Below are 20,479 nucleotides of genomic sequence, written 5' to 3'. Positions count from 1 at the left end.
TTTTGTGCAAATCTTAAATATCTACTGCCAACATGTGGACATCCACCCATCCAGAAAAGATGGGGCTGTGGACCCCCAGCCGCCCAAGGACAAGCCCGAGGTAAAGGAGCAACCATTGCCAAATGTTACTGAAATTTCTAACAGGGATTTGCCAGCAGACCGTCCCTCCTCGGCATCAGAACAGGCGCCAGGCACGTCTCCCAGTGGAACAAAGGCCAAGCCCCTAGACCCTCCTGCTTAGGGGATGAGCCATGTAGCGACATGTCCTTGTCCTGCCCAGCCCCTCCAAGAGGTCCTGCAAAGGGGACACTGCATCCAGGAGCAGACCCAAGTAATTTCTGAAGTCCACATGCCAGAGGACACCCACGATGTGTGGGAAGGGCCAATGTTCTGTCCTCACAGCCCACGAAGGGCGACTATACCCCTGAAGCTGGAGATTTGGAAGCTGAAACACAGGACCCTCATGATGACCTGTGGCAGGGATGGCGTCAAGGTGTGGACCTGGAGGCCAGGCAGTGGAGAAAAAGGTCCCAGAAAATCACCTCTATACGCAGCACCTGTCACCTGACATCAGACAACACAAACTTGCTAAAGGCTGGCACCAGCCTGAATGTGTGGCCCTGAAGGGGACCCACCCTGCACATGAGGAGCAAGGCCTCTCCCGCCAGGGCAGCCTGGCAGTATCAGGATCTGGGACCCATGGAATGGACAGGTGGTCAGGGACCTGGTGAGCCCCCATGGCCCAGTCACCAAGACAGTGGCGAGGGAGCAGTTGGTCTGGGCAGGAAATCTGGAGGGTTCCCTGCGGTGCTGGGACCTGCGGGGCCCTGCCGAGCCCCAAGAATGCCAGTTTGATTCCCAGATAACAGTCCTGTCCCCCACTCCTAGAGGAATTCAAACTGGTGGGTCTGGGCAGCAGCCAGCAGTGGCTGCAGCCCACACTGGGGGCTTGAAGCAGACAGTGCAGTGCAAGGAAAATATCATCCTGGACCTCGTCTCCCCCTGAAAGGCCAGTGGCAGGCGAGTATGGGGATGGCCAATCTGACTGTAGCTACCACCTGCCTGCAGGGACCGTGCAGCTCTGGGTGTCCATACCCTCCAGCATCAAGTGTTGTGATGTGGCTCAGAACAACTCTCTCTTCATCGAGGGCTCCAAAGGCCACTCCACCATGTACCAGACCCTATACTGACGGCTCAGCCGGCCAGTGTCTGCACAGGAAAACATGGGATTTGCTTTTTTTAACATGCTTTTCTCAACATGCACGTGCTTTCTCTTCTGTTCAAAGAAAATTTGCAATTATCATTTGCATTTCAGCTTTCTCATTTGAGGAGTATTTATTCACTTCCCTGAACAGGATGCTATAAAGATTTTAAACGCACCAAAAATGTAAAGCTCATGTTTAAGGCAACTGAAGCATCTAGCCTTTATTTCTCCAACAGATCTGAAGTCAATGCGAGGCTTCAAAGTTTTCCTCGAGTTTTAGTACTTTGCTTAATATGAAGGTTCTATAACCAGGGAAACATGTATGCACCCCATGATGTACAGCGGGTATCTTATGCAAAAGAGGTTATCAATTCTAACCAATGCCACAAGTTACAGGTTTAAAGGATAGATCTGTTTCCTTTAGGGTAAGTTTGACTGACAGAAAATAACCAATGAAGTGATATTTTTCCCACTATTGACACAGATCAGGCAGAAGCGGTGGGGGCGGATCTGTGTTCATTCATGATTGCCAGGTTCTTCAACATTTTCAAGAATGAAAATATTGAATAATAAAGATGCTCAGACTCAGAGTTGGAAAGTAGAAAAGTTTGGGGGGGAAGTAAAAAAGAAAAGGAGCTCCCCAAGTGGGAAAGAACTTAGTATAAGACTGAGTTAAAAGGGAGTTTTGTGTAACCCCTTTTAAAGGCTCTCTGGTCAACTGAATTTCTTATCATCTGACAAATGTTACAGAGGAAGGAAGTTACCAGTAAAGGCTCTTCCTGTAGACTCTTTTAGGTGGAAACTGGGATCTTATCAATTGACAAACATTACAAAGGTTGTAGGGAAATTACTAGTTTGTCCTTTTTGCCATTTGCCCTGGCTTCCCACCTCCCCCCGGCCCCATTTACTGTGTTACTGCTTTGTTTCATTGGTTGTGGGTATGTTGGGGTGAGGAGATGAAAGGGATGGGCTCCCTCAGCTTGAATTGCTCCAGCCAAAGGTGTTCATATTCATTCATTCATTCAAAGTGAACCCTTCAGAAGCCGAACTTGACAGCAAATGGCTGAAAGTTGGGGTTCTTTGGATGTGGAGGGGAAAAAAAGAATACAAACATACCCCACCCTGCCCAAGGGTCTATCCTTTGACCTCAACATGCCCTCCCACTTAACCGGCAGCAGAAAGAACTAGAAACCCACAAATATTCTGCCAATATTCAGGAACTTGCATCAGGGAGGGATTCTAGAAGTCAGCAAAACACAGGTGTGTAAGAATTTTACTTTTGCCAAATAATCTCTCCTGCTTCCCTTCTCTAGATAATTGAGAACTATGTCATCTACTATCAAATTTATGTACTGTGGCCAAATGTAAAAGCAAACTAATTACGTCTTCTGCTATCATTAAGTCCAGCCTCGGAAATGCTTTTGTTTAATTTATAAGAGTTTGGGGGTCCTGTGTGATTTATCACAACATAGATCAAAATAAATGTGCACATTTTTACAGTGCGCTCGGTAGGAGGTAAAGATTTTATCCTCCTCCCTCCAAGAGGCTTCAAGGATTAATGATGCACAATTTGCTGCATGATTTACATTCTCACTGGTTCGAATCTTCATTTAATAACATGCTGCAGCTGGGCCTGTCCGCTTAAACACAACCTGTCTTCCCAAATGCTGGAGGGAGTGTCACACCTGCCCAGATGTGGGACCTACAAGACCTCTGAATAGGAGATAATTATTTATCCTGTGTGTATGGTTATCTTTATGTGAATCCATGTACAAATGTGTATGTGCATACAACTATAACATAAATATATGAGGAGAAAAGGACTAATCACAAAGAATAGAAAAAGGGACAGAAGGGAAGGAAGACTGATAACGAATCTTAGACTATGATTATGACCTAAAGGAAGTCTATGGTTTTTATTATGCTCATGATTTACCAATTTTTAAATCATTACTGTTTTCTCCCTGTTTGCTTCATTCATTTAAACTACATCATCATGCACTCCAAATAAAGGCAACAGGTTTTTTTCAATTGAATATTAAAGCAAAATCTTTATTGTCTTTAATCAACATATCTAAATGGTTGTTTACTTGTTCAAATTTGTCACGTGAGGGAGATGCTAGGCTTACTATAACAATGCAATCAGTGTTAAAAATTCTTGAAAATCATCCTCTGCCACAGCCTCTAAAGTACATTTTGTGTAATATCCTCAGTGAGCACAAATTTTCATCTTATGATGGTACCTATGAATAAATTTCAAGATTCTGTTGGTGATAATATTTGGAGTCTTAAAATTCTATTTAGAGCTATGTGCGGAATTAAGCAATTAGCTATTTCTGGAATGTACTAAAGACTATATATACAAAAGGAATAGTTTTGCTGCTAGTATAGCTTGTTGTCTGGAGGGAGAAAAGGACATGCAAATAGATCATCTAAAAATGCTTGATGGAGAGACTTACTATGAGACTTAAGCAAATGAAAGGGGTCAAGAAGAATATTCCAAGCAAATAATTGTGTCATTAAAAACTGATCAGTGGGAGAAATCATTTTAGAAACTATTGCATGAATGGCAAAGGTTGGAAGACTAGAAGGAGCAGTTATGTCCTGGCAGACGTTGGTTGAATTTTACCTCTAAGGAGCATTATAAGAGGAAATCAGGGAATTATTTTCAGAGTTTGAACATCTCTCACTATTAAGAGCAGAGCAGTGATAGAATAAGTAGGAGAGGATAAATAACACACATACACATCTCCTGGATATTTTAAGGGATATCCTTTTTCTTATCAATACAGCATATAGATTGAGTTACAAGTTACCGTAAGGGGAAAATTTTTGAGAAGCTAACCTTTTCATCAAGGAGAAAATGTGAATCTCAAACACAATACAAGTTCAAATTGAATTTTCAGTTTAATAACAACAATCAATAGTCTTAGCCAAAACAAAGAGACCAAACAGGATTCAAGCAGAAGCATCTTACTGCTTCAAGGGCCCCAAAAGTTGACTACCAATAGCTCTCCCAAAAAAAAAAACAAAACAACTCACAAACACAAACTAAAGAGGTCAAAGATGTACGAGGGAATGAGGAAATAAATTGGTATATAAGTGGATAAATCAAAACAAAATTGTCTGGATTATACACACGTAACAATATCTGATGGAAAGAACAAAAGGAAAAAGAAATAAAACATTGAACCAGGCATAAAGGAAGAACAAGGTCTAAATTTAAAGAGGCAGATAGGCTGTTTAGCTCAAAGGGATAAAATTTAAAAGCTTGACAGATTAAGAACATGTATTTCTTGAGTAAAAATTTAAGAGTAAGAAAAAGTTGATACTCCTGAATGTGGAAACATAAAATTCTATCTAAATTTGGGGGGCCACACCAAGTGTTCAGGGCCTATTCCTGGCTCTTATTTCTCACTTCTGGCAGGACTCCGGGAACCATACGTGGTGATGAGGACCAACCCGGGGTTGGCCGTGTGCAAAGCCAGTGCCCTACCCACTGTACTACTGCTTCAGCACAGTATGAACATTTTTTAAAAAGAAAAGTTTTTTGAAAGTTAATCAGAACATTAGATACTAGATACTAAAGGTTAAACAATTGACTAATCTGTGTGACAAAATATACCGAAGTGGAGCAGGAGAGATACTGCAACAGGTGAGGTGCTTGCCGCACGCTCTGTGGGCCCAGGCCTCAACAGAGCAACCTGACTGCAGAGTCAAGAGAAAGCCCTGAGCATCACTGAGTATGGCACAAAAGAAAACAAAATAATATATATGTATTTAATTAACCACTACTGCAAGCAAAAGATGCAAGATACAATGTTATCATTTTGACCAGTACCGTATGAAATAGATAAAGCAAAAGTCTCAGAAAAAATTTGAGAGATTTATATCATTCCATTTGGCAATGATAAACCATACCACAAAAAGGCAGAAAAGATTAACTTGATTTATAAGTGTGATGGAATTAGTAAACATGCATATAGACACACATGTATATGAGCAGATGTACATATACATATTGATACAATAAAAAGTCAAAGATTTTTGGAATATACCAAGGAAGCTATAGCCAAAAAACTTGAAATACTCCCTAGAGTCATTTACTGACATGCAGATCTCATTGTAAAAACAAAAATGAAAAAAATTAAGGCATATAAAGTCAAAATTTTTCAAATTTGCAGATAAGCTGATAGTTCACCAACTATTGAGAGATTTTAGGCTTCTCAGGTTAATAAACTAAACAGAGAAATCAGTAAGACTAAAGGCTTCTAAATAATAATTCATGGTTTTTATCATTTGAAGATTGTATATGTATATTTACAATAAATATGCATTTTCTTCAAGACAGATGCAATGCTCTCAAATTTTGACCATGGATGTGACCAGCAAGTCTTTACAAATTAAATGCAATCATAAAATAACCTACAGAGAACAGTCTAGTTAAAAGGCAAAGTTAAAAATCAAAATCATAATAATTTAAATGATGAATACTGAGTAAGTTAAAAATTTTCATAAAAAGGACAAAATTGAAAAAAAAGGGGGGGCTGGAGCAATAGCACAGCGGGTAGGGCGTTTGTCTTGCACACGGCCGACCCGGGTTCGATTCCCAGCATCCCATATGGTCCCCTAGGCACCGCCAGGAGTAATTCCTGAGTGCATGAGCCAGGAGTAACCCCTGTGCATCGCTGGGTGTGACCCAAAAAGCAAAAAAAAAAAAAAAAGGGGGACAAAATTGAAATTTTAAGATTGGATGAGAAGAAAAGCACAAGAATTTGAAATCATGATACAAAAAGCAAAATTTAGAGCAATATAGAAAACTAGAAAGATTAAGATCTGAAACAAGTGTTAAAACTTGGAAAATCGAGAAGAATAAACAGAGAGGAAAAAAAAGCTAATTGTTAAATAAGAAATGATAAAAACCTGCCAGTAAAACTATTAGTTAGTTCTTTAAAAAAAAAAAAAGTAGTTCTTTTACTGATAGCTTTATAGTGAGAATTGAGGTCAATGCAATAGTACAGCAGGTAGGAGACTTACTTTGCAAGTGACCAACCCAGGTCCAACCCCGGGCATCCCATATGATCCTGTAAGTCCCACCAAGAGTAATCCCTGAGTGCAGATCTAGGAGTGATCCCTGAGTAGTGCCAAGTGTGTCCCAAAAGCAAAACAGAAATCTATAAATGCCTAACATGGGAAACCCAAAAGCATACTAGTAATATATATTATGCTACGAGTGGAAAACACATCAGTGTAATGCACCTTGTATCTTCTGTAACTCAGACTTACTTCATGTCATACTGGGAGCATCAGAGGACATTGTCTATGGCAGTATGTCAGGATAATGGAATCTGAGGAACTGCCCAGTGCTCAGAAGAAAGCTTTTTGTCAAGTGATAACAGAAGCCTCTAAGAAGGTAGTATAGCCCCTGAGATTCACTAGAACATACCCTTCTGAATTGAGATCAAAATAAATACTCAGGAATTCACTCCCCTATCTGACCACCTGTTGGGCTTTGCATTTTTTTGATGAAGTGGAAGCAGGTTGTTCAGGATGCTAAACTGAGCAGAAATGTTAGACTATGTGCAGGCCACTCAGTGGCGGCCAAGTCTTCTCCCCTTTGTGTTCACCAATGTGAGTCAGGCTCATGACAATTCTTACATTATCCTAACTTCCTAGTCCTTTGCACTCCTTTTCCAAAGATTAAGGACTTAATATGAAGCTTCTTTAAAACATATCTCATTGATTGTCAGAGAAATTTATCACCCACATTTTGCAGATTGCCACACATAGGTTCAGTAACTAAGTCTAGTAAGTGGCTAAGTCAGGCCTCAAAATGACACCTAATCAAAACTCCATATTCTCCATGCCATACAGTGTCCCTGCCCAAGGTCAGGCAAAACTATGATAGACTTTAGAGCATTCTAAACTGCTCTAAAACCTTCACAAAGTCCCTCACCCCAGAGGCCTACCACAGAGCGTGGCCTCTAACTTCTTTTGTCAATGAATACTTGAACAAGTGAATATTAAAATAAATAAGTTCTAACTCCTAACCATGTAAACTATTGGGAGGCTTGGGTTACTCCTATCAATTTCTACACACAGACTGAATTCCTCTTTTGCCCTTGGAGGAGTCAGGATCCTCTCTTCCAATGGAAGCTAAACAGTGCTCGTGTTACTCTGACTTCTGACTGACTTCGATCATAGATCCCACAGACTGTGGTCCAGTGCACGCCAGGTTCGCCCAGGAATACAGAAGAAACAAACTGGAGATGATTCTAATGTGTGTTGTCTCCACTCAGGAGAAGCACTAAACCAAGGACTGAGTCCAGAGGCAAAAAGACTTGCTGTATCCATTTTTCAGTTCTCACATCTTCCTGTATTCTTAAAGGGCAACCCCCTGCCAGATCAGAAATAATGCTCCAGACACACAGTGTGTAGTTCATCCTGGGCTTTATTAGTACTATTAGAGAATACTGCCCAACAACCAGGAAGCAAACGGGTTTCTGAATTAAATGGGTCCTGTCTATCTAGTTCAATGTACCAGAATTGTAAACTTTATCTACAGGCTCTCTGCAGATTTACCTTTGTTAAACTTTCTATGACCTTTTACTGTCAGTCGCCATTATAAAAAAGGATGTCCCAACTGCTTTGCTTCCATCTTCTTATATTAAAAAATGTCACCTGGCCAGAACCAAATTAACAGTTACCAAGCCCTTAAATAAAACTTACCTGTCATAACAAATGTTGCTATTGCCCCTAGTCTCAACTTCCCTTCAGAAGGAAGAGATTCATTCTAAAGAGCTGATTTAGTGACAATCTAATTTATCAAGCTTCCTGAAGTCACACTTTGATGATTAGTCCTTCATCAATAACTACAAGGAAAACATCACTAATGTTTATTTTTCATTGTTACAGTCTAACCATATGGGGATTTAATGTCTACCAGACTGGATTTTGAGGAAAACAAATACACACAACTAAATTATAAATCTTAAGGTGAAAACAGGCCCTAAAAGCTACACAAGCCTTGGAATAGTGCCAAAAGGTAAATAGGGTTTAAACATCAAACTATTTGCTGTCATCATTTTTACACATGTGCGCGCACACACACACACACACACACACACATCAAAACTGAGAACTACTAAAGTTCTTTGTGAATCTTGCGGGTGGACTTAAAAAGATAAAGAAGGTAATAAGGACACGAAGGCAAAGTGAAAAAAGCTAAAGTTTCTTTAAAAGATTATGAGTAAAACTTCTTGGGACCTGGAAGAAATGCAGAGAAGCAAACGGGACCCATGAACACTGCCACATGGGGCTCATTCACACTTTTATGTGCTGCAAGGATGGACACAGGTGCCCAATAAGGGTCAGGTCAGGTCAGCCTTCTAGATCTTGAGCTGACCCTTCACATGCTCTCCACAGACATGAAATCAGGCAAAGATGACTGTTAAGGCTATTACTTAATGCAATTTCCTTGTATTTTTACATAAAAGTAATGTTTCAAATTTAATGATTATTCATTCATGGTTGAGGTCTCAGAAGGCCCATGAGCCTTACTGGACCAGATTTCCTACAGAAACGAATTCCAAGTTCTTATGTTGCAATGATGCTAGTAATTGTTTTGTTCTATTGTAAATTTAAATCTTTATTTCAATTTTTTTCTGCTTTTTAAATTAGTCATTTGTTATGTGAATGTGAGTTTAAGTTGTTTTTTTAATTCAGGCATAGTGAGTTACAAAGCTATTAATACTAAGCATTTCAAGCATACAATGTTCCCGACTCCAGTGACATAACCAATGCCCAGTCACACACCCATCAGGGTCCCCATTTTCTCCCACCCAAGCCTAACTTGGGACACATTTTTTAGTTTAATAATGTGACATGGGCCCCGGGCTTAGAGTAGTTTAGGCTCTAATGCTTTTTATATATACATATAGTATCTATACTTGATTCAATATGAAGACTCTGAAGATTTACCTTTTTTAAACTTTCTATCACCCTTTACTGTCATTGGCAACTATAGAAGAATGTCCCCAACTCCTCTATAGAAAAAAAATGTCACCTGGCCAGAACCAAACAGTTACCAAGCCCTTAAACTAAAACTTACCTGTCATAACAAATATTTCTATTACCCGTGTGTGTGTGTGTGTGTGTGTGTGTGTGTGTGCGTAAAATGCTGATTTTGTGTAGGCCAGAAAAGATCAAGTATAGAAGAAAATTAGAGAATTCTAGAAAATCCAGTTTAGGAGTTAGGAAAGTTACCATACTGTGGGCAAAGTAGACGTGATATCATTTTTTTAAGATTGTGATTAAAGTCCGTCCAAGAATAAGAACTGTGCCTTTCAGAAATAGACCAACGAGCTTCATCGTCATTGCCAACTTTCATGAAACCACATAGGAGCAACACAGTGACTGAAGACCATCAAAATCACATTGCAACTAGTAATTACAGTCAAATTTTAACTGTCAATTTATGTGAACAGATATTTATTTATACATATATAAAATGGCACCTGGCACAGAGGCAGGTAAGAGGTTCAACAGGAACATGCAGGTCAACTAGTGGAGATACCACAAGGCCTAGAAAAGTGAGAATGGTCACACAGCAGAGAAATCAGCAGTATGTCCAGGAAACTGGTTTTGCTAAGATACACCTCAAAGACTGAAAAAGTGTTTCTGACAGTTGGTAGGTAAGAGGAGGAAGAAGACCCGTACTCCAGATATGAAGTGTGATAAATAACAGGAAAATAAGAAAACAAGAATATTTAAGAACACAGTAAGGCAGTCTGCCACAGAAACCAAATAGTGCCAGCCTTCTGTGCTGGCACACAGACTGAGGCAAAGGCCTGGGATAAAAGAGATAGAGGCTGTAAGAATAAAAACTTGGCAGCCAGGATGGAGCAAGGAAGGAAATATGGAGTGATGGATGACTGAGGAAGGACGAGTCCCTACTCAAAACGAAGCCTTGTTAGGAATAACTCTGCAAAATACCTTTCAAGAGGCAACAACAACAACAATAAAAAGTTTTAAGACACTTACACGGTGCAAAGAAAATGGTACTGGTAGAAGTCTGCTAAGATTATCTGCTAATTCTAAAGCTTTGGAAGCTCCATTAGCTATCACTATGAGTAGCTAACTCCATATATGGCTGAAGGCAAATATCACCTACACACACTACATACACTTTTTTTTTTGAGTGGAGGTGTGAGGCAAACCTAGCAGTTGTCTGGGTTTGCTCCTGACTATCCTCAGGAATCACCCCTGGCATAGCACCCTACGGTCCACATAGGGTGCTGAGGACCGGTTTCACGTTAGTGATGTGTAAGGCCTCTCCATTTTACTATTTCTCCAGCACCACATTACATGTGCTTCTACCTTGACTTAGTACAAATTAGTATATCCATACAAGTTGATTTTTTCAGACTACCAGAAAAAGGGACTTTAATATTTTTCTAGCTAGACTTTTGAGAAATCAATAAGTTGGGAAGAAGTATTAAATATAACATCCTGGGATAAAGTGTTTCTAAAGTAGCAAGATCCCATACATGAAAAACACAGGTCAAGATGCATATTATATATAATTTCTTCTCTGTTGAAATGTTAAATATCAGAAAATATACAAGAATCAAAGGAATCTATCAATCCAGAACAGATGCCCAAAGGAGGCCTTGGTAAAGGACAGAGACTAGAGTCACGGGGCCGGAGAGTACAGAGGCTATGGCACTGCCCTGCACACTGCTGACCCAATCCTTGGAGCCCCATATGGTCCCTGAGAACAGAACCAGGAGTAAGTCCTGAACATCACTGGTGTGCCCAAAAACAAATTAAAAAAAAAAAATAAGGAAAGCTTGCTGTTATGTGGCTAGATGCAGAGACTATCATGACTAATAATCACTGCCTCCTCTTTCCCATTCCAGAGCCTACAGGAGGCCCATTCAGTAGGAGACTCACAATAAACTCAGAATCCATTACACAGGGAAATGAAACTAGAAAAACTAGTCCAAAGTGCATCCAGCCCTGCCCATGAGGCCCACCGTGCAAAATACGGTGTGTCTTCTAGGTTAGAAAATTTTGTTTCTTTCCATGTTGCCATTCTTTTCTTATTTTAATGTATAAGGTTATTAGCAGTTACACTTAGATAAGTTCACTTATTTGGTGCATTAAATTAGGAAAATAAAGACATCTGGAGAGTAGTTAGAAAGAGAGGGATGGATACAGAATGATCTCCCTTATATGTGGTATACAAATAAACACAGTAAGAAACGACATATGCCAAAAACCAACAGAAATTGTGACCTGGTTTCTAGTAGGAAATATATAACTGAAGGGTGAGGGGAGAGGAAAAGGATCGTTAGATGATGGGAGGACATTGGGAAAATGGTGGAGGGAAGAGAACACTCTGGTGGAGAGCATGGTACTGCGATATTTTCTGCATAAAAACCTGCACTATCAATACTGCAAATGACAGTGCCTAAAATAAAACTGAGACTTGAAAGAAGAAAAATATAGAAGCATGGCCAGTAGTATATTCTGTGAAATCAGAAGCATGAAGATTTTCTGTAAGGTATACTTTTTTCCACTCTTTTAATTAAAGCACTGTGATTTACATAGTTATTCATAGTTGAGTTTTAGATGTAAATATTACAGCACTAATCCCACGACCATTGCCAACTTCCCTCCACTGATGTTCCCAGGTTCTCCCCATGCTCTGCCAAATCAAGCTTGCCCTCTTGACAGGCACCTTTCTAAGTTCTGTAAAGTTTGGGTCTCTTGATTTCTGTGTTGTTAACTCTGGTTTGGGTATTTGACTCTATCATTCCTTAACACCATCTCTCTACCTAACTCCCCTGACCTGACCCCTGTTGCTTCCAGTCTGTCTTTTCTCCCTCTTCTTTACACTTTTTCCTTCTCCTCCCTATTCTCCAGGTGAAATGGGTATTTTTATGATCTATGATCCATTCCACAATTTGTTCCTTTTGTTTTTTGCCATTGATATCTTTTCAATATTAGAATGGGATTTGATGTAGTTGTGTATGTTTGACTTGCCTAATTTAATGCACCAAATAGGTGAACCCACCTAATGGAACTGCTTATTTCATACGTTTTTAAATTAAGGGAAGGAAGCAACACATAATTGAAACTTTCAACCGTAGAAGACACACCATCTTTTGCATAGTGGGCCTCATGGTCAGGGCTAGATGTGCTTTGGACCACTTTCTCCGGTTTCATTTTCCTAAGTAAAGGGCTTTGAGTTCATGAGTCTCCCTCCAAATGGGCCCCCTGCAGGGTCTGGGAAGAAAGAGAGGAGACAGTGACTGTCCTTCATGTAAGAAATTCAGACTGCTAGCCAGCCATTTAAACCAACTGAAAAAAGGCAGATCATTGTTCTTCTATGACATTTTTATTTGTTCTTTTTTTCATTTTGAGAAGGTAGGGGCATGCCCAGTTGTATTCAGGGATCATTCATGATGGGGCTTGGTGGACCATATGTGCAGCCAGAGACTGTATAAGGCAAGCACCGTAGCTGTAATACTATTTCCCCAACCCTGGTCTCATGGAGAGCGATATTTCGCCATCCACCAACAGAAACCAAAGATATTTTACCCTTGGGCTCCATTCCTGCCTCACTGTGATGTTTCATAACCTGCATCCCCACCTCATAGATGCAAACAGAAGCTGACAACATGAACACTTCTATCCAGGAAAGAATGGATGTTATCCAGAAGAACTGCTTAAACAACCATATTAGAATGAACTTTGACTCAAATCATTTGTAGACATTGCAAAGACTTTTTTTTCCCAGCTAAAAGTTGACACCATGAGACTCTCCACTCAAAAAGTGGTTCCCCACCCAAAGTTAGTGACTATAGTTTGGCACTAACTCCTAATGGTAGGAAAACTCTCTTGTATTTTGAGTCAGTCAAACATTAAGGGGCCGGGTTCCAGAGTGATAATGCAGTGGGTAGGATGTTTGCCTTGCATGCAGCTGATCCGGGTTCAATCCTGGACATCCCCTATGGTTCCACATACACCACCAGGAGTAATTCCTGAGTGCAGAGCCAGGAGTAACCCCTGAGCATCACCGGGTGTGAGAGAAAAAGAAAAGAAAATAAGGAGACTTCATTAGTATTGCAATTGGTTCCTGCTTTATAAGGCAAAAAAATGGCTAACAACTCTTCATCTTTTTCACAAAAAAGCAGGGTTCATCTCCCATTTTCTCTCCATTTGGACTTAAATCCCACAGCACTGAAATAAAAGGAAGAGAGGGGGAATCTATCTTGCTGATTCACATAGTCACTTAGAGAGATTTGAGCACTCTCGGTGCCCAAGAGACCTTAAGATTTCAGACTCCCTACCCCCCGCTTTGAAGCAGCACTGAATCCCTTTAAATCTAGAGGATTATGTTTTTTAAAAGACTGGAATAAGGGGAAAAATCTTCTTTAAAAAATCCTCCTAAAACATCATAAATCCAACCGTCAGTATTCTTGCTTGATTTACTTGAGTCAAGTAGGTTTATATTACCTATTCAGATATATGTTCACTCATTTTTATAAAATATTCTCCCAGAGACCCAGGTGTCAGGTACATTCTTCTCTGATCAAAATTATAAATTAATTTCTAGAAACCATTTGAAAGGGCAGTAGTTGGAGAGCCAGAACTGTCCCCCAATGCTGCCTGGCTTTTGCATCTCTCATCCATTCTGAACAGCCTGCCCGGGATGACAACTGCAGGCAGGCAGATCCTTTTTGTCACAAAGAAAAATGGCTAGCTTTATTTTAAAAAAAATGAGGAAGTATCCAGCTATTTCACCCTGAGAATTCGTCCTTTTTCCTCCCTCACTCAACAGTCAGTAATTGCTGACACGATAGAGAGGCGAGAAAAGTTAAATGAAAATAAGAAGAGATGAAAAGAAGAAGAAATGCCAAGGTGAAGGCGTCAAAGCTCTGATACAACAGATTCTCACTGAGTGGAATCTTATACTGGATTTTGTTCTGAGGTGTGAATGGCTAAAGGCCTATTTATGTGGCCCAAACCAATCTCCTTAACGTTTGGTTGTACTGTCACAGCAGCAGCTGGTCCTGAAGCCCAGGAAGGCTGGCAGATGTTGAGATAGGAGGAGTATTTTAAGGTTGGGGTCTGGGAGAATGAAATGTGGCTAATGGTGCCTGTGGCAGAACAGAATTAGAAAAGTGATGATTACATCACTTCTGTGAGATTATGAAAGAATCATCTCCTTGTGATCTTCACTTTTCAACAGAACAGGCCATTTTATTGTAACAGGAAATTTTAATGTGAGTCAGTGAGTCATTTCAACAGTGAGCCAACTTAGGAAACATTTCCCTGAAGATGAAGACTTTGTAGGTACCGAAAAAGTGAACATTTAGGATGTTTTTGTGACAAACCACTGCTTCATGCTCTATACCTATGTAGCACTGTAGTCCCGATTTGCTCGAGCGGGCACCAGTAAACGTCTCCATTGTGAGACTTGTTATTGTTTTTGGCATATCAAATATGCCATGGGTAGCTTGCCAGGCTCTGCCGTGTGGGCGGGATACTCTCGGTAGCTTGCCAGACTCTCCAAGAGGGACAGAAGAATCAAACCCGGGTCGCCATGTGCAAGCCAAACACCCTACCTGTTGTGCTATCGCTCCAGTCCATCTATATCTATATTCATGTAAAATTTAAACAGAATCTACATGCTTTTAAAATAAAATTTTAAGACCAACTACTCTTTTAATCAATATTGCACAAAGTTCTTTTATAAAAAAGGAAGGTTCTAAGTTAAAGAAAGGGGTACACAATTATCTCTAAAGTGTCTGGGCTTTGTTTGAGGGGCACATCACAGGGGACCATAAAGGTACCAGGAATTAAACCTGGGTCGGTCGTATATGAGGTAAGTACCCCAACTATTGTACTACCTCCCCAGCATCCTATCTCTAAATCTCAAGTATTAGGCTCTTTCTGCAGACTATTCAAGTATCTAGGGTGACACTCCCCTGTGTTTGGGGACTGTGGTGCCCAGAAGAGAACAAGGCATCAAAGTTGTATGCAAGGCATGCACCTTTACTAGCTCTCTAGCACTGGCTATATTTTTTGTCAACTGCTTTACTTCACAATTATCAAAATTATTTTTCCTCTTTGGTCATTTGATGTACTACTAAATCATATCAGTTACTACAGATCTGTTACCTAAACAATAAGGTTTGCATTTATCTCTATGGGGTCTACATCTTCTATTCCATATATGTAGCTTTTCACCCTATTTTTACAATAGTGTGGTCGTAAGCACACACTATTTGTGAAAATTGTGCAATTAAGGACATAGTTATTATGGTTAGTAGAAAATAGAACCCAATAGGACCTAGTAAATTCTGCTGGTAAACTATGAATCTGCAATTAGCAATCTGGGGTTCAGTTATATCAAACTCAGAGGAGGTAGAAAACACCTAAAATATCATTAGTCTCTGTGGAATTCAACTAGTCATCAACATTTTTTAACTGTTGAGTCAAAAGTAAAATTTTGCATGTAATTCATATTTACCATTTCAAATTGCAAAGCAAACTTATGCTTTTCTCTCTGGTTGTACCATTTTGACTCAACCAACATAAAATAATGACCCGTCAAGATGTCTTTACCCAAAAGGACTCTTGCCCAGTCAAAACTCATGTGAACTTCTAAATTTTTTCCCATATTATTTATCCCTTTATGTAGAGTATGATGCATTTGTTATTTCTCAAAAACCTATGGCCATCTTGTAATGACTTAAGAAGACTCTAACAACTTTTCCTCATTTTCAGTCTGGTCAAGCAGGCTGTATTTCAGGCTCAGAAAAGCTATGTATAGAATTAGTATCACTAAGAAAATGCTGTTTTCTAGTCCCACACCAATTTCTGTACTTATTTAGCTCTAAGTGCATAACACAGTAACTGTCTAGTAATTTCACTGTTAGAGTCCTTTTAATTTGCTATCAAAGTCTTACGGGAATTTCAAATTGACAACATTCCAACAAAAAGGAGCAGGTGTTTTTAGTAAAAAACTTTAACAACTATCTTACTTGGTTTTGGATGAGATTAAATAGCCATGTCATTATGGCTACAGCCAGTACATAAGAACTGTAGAACTGCAGAAACCTAAACTATGAAAGTTCAAGTAACAAAATTTTCAAATTTCACTTAATAAAAAATTAAAGTTTGTTTTAAATTTTCAGGAAATTAAAATGCACAACTGTGCATAATCTGCAATAAAAAGCATAATGGGAAATCTTACATTTTAATGTCTGCTTTCTTTTTATGATTTTAAGCAACACCTAACTGTGCCTTTACAGGTCTTATTCCTGACCCTGTGCTCAGGGATCACCCATAAATTTTTCAGTATGAAACGTTTACCAGGCTGGAAAATAAAATGGCTGAATGGTTTGACTACATTCAGGAGGCCTGGGTTGATGCCCAGAGCCTCACAGTTCCCTGAGTGATATTCAACGAGCCCAAAGCACAGAAGTGTCAAAATAGCCTGAGCACTCAAGTATGTGTGGCCCCAAAATCTAATAAATAAAATTTACAGGGGCTGGAGCAATAGCACAGTGGTTGGGTTTTAGCCTTTCACTCAGCCAACCTGTGTTCGATTCCTCCGTCCCTCTCAGAGAGCCCGGCAAGCTACCGAGAGTATCGAGCCCGCACGGCAGAGCCTGGCAAGCTACCCGTGCGTATTGGATATGCCAAAAGCAGTAACAATAAATCTCTCAATGAGAGATGTTACTGGTGCCCGCTCAAACAAATCGATGAGCAACGGAATGACAATGATAATTTACAGAACAGCACCAATGAGGTCAAATAGAATGAACTCAGGTTTGCAGTTTCTGGTGATCACAATCTTTACACCAATACTCAAAACCAGTCTTGAAACCTCAAGAGACAGAAAGAGAGCACCAAATGGAAGACACCCAGAGAAATGCATTCACCAAGACAGGCCCTTACCATGTAGCAAGAAGGTGCAACCACAAAAAGATTTCTAAGATATAGAACTCTGCCCTGGGGTATGAGCTCTGTATGCTGAACACACAGCTTTCCAAGCCCACTAGCCTGTAGATTACAACACTCAAGAGGTAGGCAGGAAAGTGGCTGGAGGGACTATCTTGACCACCTTCCACATCCCTGCTGATACAAGTGCTGATGTGAACACCTTGAGATCTCAGAAAAAGGACCCCCAAAAAAGAGCATGAGGCATTTCTTTGCTATTTCTCAGATGTCTGTGGCCATTTTATAAAGCCTGGTATCCCAGCCCCACAAATGAACAGTGGTTCTGGGGGGAGGGCGGGTTTAGAGAGCCAGGGAGGATGACTCTATACCATTCAATAGATCTGGCCCCTTCTCATCCACCCTTGCAGTCAGAAATCTCCCAAAGCAAAATCTGAATAGTTCCTCTTCCCTTCTCCCCCAGACCTTTGCCAACCCCGGAGGGCAAGCTCTCGACAGCGGCCACTCCTTCTAAAGACACATTAGCAGGGGTTTGCCCAGCTATAACCAGGGCTATACCTACCACGGAAATCCAGGAGCTGCCAGGAACTAGTGCCCTGGAAGCCCAGATTGGGCACAGATGCCTACAGGCACTTGAACCCGTGCATGCTGGGTCACTACATGCCTTTGCACAATTGTGCAGAGCCACTGCTGGGCCTGGTGAATGCAGAGCCCTGGTCCCTCCCAAGCTGGAATACAGGCATCCACCTCTCAGACCTGTCCTCAATTGGATGCATAGTGGGCTCAGGACACTTACAAACTCCACCTGGAGGTCACAGCCCAGAGTTGTGCTCAGATCAGGCACACAGGTACACACTTGACACAAAAAGCCTTGTCAAGCACCCAAGATGGACACACCACAGCGTGCTGGCCCAGGTTTCCATGCCTCAGCACCAGCACTGCTGCAGGTCACTCGTGATTGGCAAAGCTCCCAGTACCACGCAGGTCATAGAATGAGAGAGCTACCAGAAGCCACTTGTGAGCATGAGGCTTGGCCACTGCCCAGGCCCATGTGATTCACACCACTGTTGCTGTCAGGCACCAGCAATTCCATCCTGGTTTTCAGCCCAGCTCCTCTCAGGCTTAGAGCAACAGCAACTGCAGAGCACCTGTGACCTTGAACTCCTGGTGGTCACCCCGCTTCGCCCAGACTCCCTGCCACAGTCCTGGCCTCCCATTTGCAGTTCTGAATACTGCCCACCACACAGGTCCTTTGAAACATGGTGTCCAGGCATTGAGAGTTGCCTGTGCAACATACCTTAGCTGAAGGGTATCACGTGAAGCAAAGTAAGCCAGAGGAGAAAATAAAAGATTCTGGTTAATCTCATTCATATGTGGTACTGATGCAGGCAAGGCAGAAGTGGCTGTGGTGGGTCTCTGTGTTTGTTCACAATTCTCAGGTTCTTCAATATTTTCAAGAATGAAAATACTGAATCATAAAGATGGTCAGACTTAGAGATGAAAGGTAGGAAAGTTTGTTGGAAAGTAAAAGAGAACCCCAGTCCTGTACTGCAAGGCAAGCTACTCCCATCATCTCTCGAGACCCCCACGCCCCTGCCAGTCACTGCCGCTCCAGCACCCATCTTATTTCCTCCGTCAGGAATGTGAATCAGCCTGGCTGGTAAACCATCACCCCTGCCTGCACTTCAGCCATGAACCCCAAGGCAAGCTCCTCCCAGAATCACGTCCAGACCCGCAGTCCCCTTTGAGCCACCAGCCCTCCAGTGCCATACCTAAATCATCCATCAGGTGTGTGGACCCTAGAGTCACTCCCCAGATCTACCCATCTGGCATACCTTTTAAACCCCTAACTTTAAAACCGCAAGGAAGCTAGTGCATCTGCACAAAGTGATTTTGTCTGCACCACACATTTGAAATACTAATTATCCCAGTCCTCATATATACCTATCAATAAGCCACGACAACGCAAAAAGATAGCCCATTCTCAGGGGCCAAAGCATACAACATGAGAAAAAAACTCCAAAACAAAAAGGCCAATATGGAAAACAATGCAGAAACTCACCAAGCCTAATGACTAAAGTTGCTAACCCAGATGAATCAAACAGTACGACCTCTACAATCTCTCAGATAAGGAATTTAAAATGGAGCTTTTAAGGATGTGTGAGGAGCTCAAAGAAGCAATGAAATGAACTGCTGACAAAATACAAGAGGATATGAAAGTGGACGTAAGGAAAATGCAAACAAAAATACAAGCAGAAACGACAGACCTAAAAAACTTGGTGGGTGAAATGAAAAACTCAGTGGAAGACCTCAGCAATAGAGTAACAGCTGATGAGGGTGGAATCAGTGAGCTCCAAGATGAGGTGCAGAGACTCTCCAGATAATAGCAGAAAATGGATAAGAGTCTCAAAATAAACCAACAGATGTCAAGAGAAAATCGAGATGAAGCCAAGAGGAATAACATAAGAATCACTGGAGTCCTAGAGGGACAGGAAGAAAACCCTAAGGAAGAAGAAACTGTTAAAGACATCATTGCTAAGACATTCCCAGATCTAAAGAAAACATGCGATCAAATTCAGAAGGCTCAAAGGGTACCAGCTATAAGAAATTCAAATAAAAATATTCCAAGACGAGCCGGATCAGAATGATGAAAACCATAAACAGATAAAATTTTGAAAACAGGAACATCAAAGAAAGAAATTGCTTATAAAGGAGCATCTTTAAGTTTCATAGCAATGAAACCCTAAGGGCCCGAAGACAGTGGGGGGAAATCATGAACAAACTCAATGAAATAAATGCCTCACCTAAAATCCTTTCCCCACTAGACTCTCATTCATATCAGAAGGAAAAACACACAGCTTCACAGACAAACAACAACACGGGGAAGTTCATAGCCTCAAAATCATGGCTACAAGAGTGACTAAATGAACTACTTTATTTTTTTTTAATTTTTTTATTGAGTCACCATGTAGAAAGTTACAAAGTTTTCAGGTTTAAGTCTCAGTTATACAATGCTCGAACTCCCATCCCTTCACCAGTGCACATATTCCACCACCAAGAATCCCAGTATAGCTCTACCCTGAACTCCCACACCCCTAGCCCCCCCACGCCTCTAGTTCCCCCACCCTTAGCCCCCCCTGCCTGTGTAACTAATAAATTTCATTTTACTTTCACCTTGATTGCATTCAATATTTCAACAAAACTCACTATTATTGTTTGGAGAGTCTCTCCCCTAAAGTCGACCTGCTGAAAAGGAAGCATTAGATAATTTGTTTTCCATTGCTGAGAATGAAGAGG

General features: G+C 40.9%; 1 pseudogene; it reads left to right on the top strand.

Annotated features, from left to right (window-relative positions):
- The first annotated feature begins 244 nt into the window (after window positions 1-244).
- Window positions 245-1,190, top strand: LOC129406435 (transducin-like enhancer protein 6; annotated as a pseudogene).
- The last annotated feature ends 19,289 nt before the right edge of the window (window positions 1,191-20,479 follow it).

Source organism: Sorex araneus, chromosome 7, assembly GCF_027595985.1.
Source record: "Sorex araneus isolate mSorAra2 chromosome 7, mSorAra2.pri, whole genome shotgun sequence".
Classification (NCBI taxonomy): domain Eukaryota; kingdom Metazoa; phylum Chordata; class Mammalia; order Eulipotyphla; family Soricidae; genus Sorex; species Sorex araneus.
Note: the sequence above shows the minus strand (reverse complement) of the source record. Positions and strands in the feature narration are given on the sequence as shown.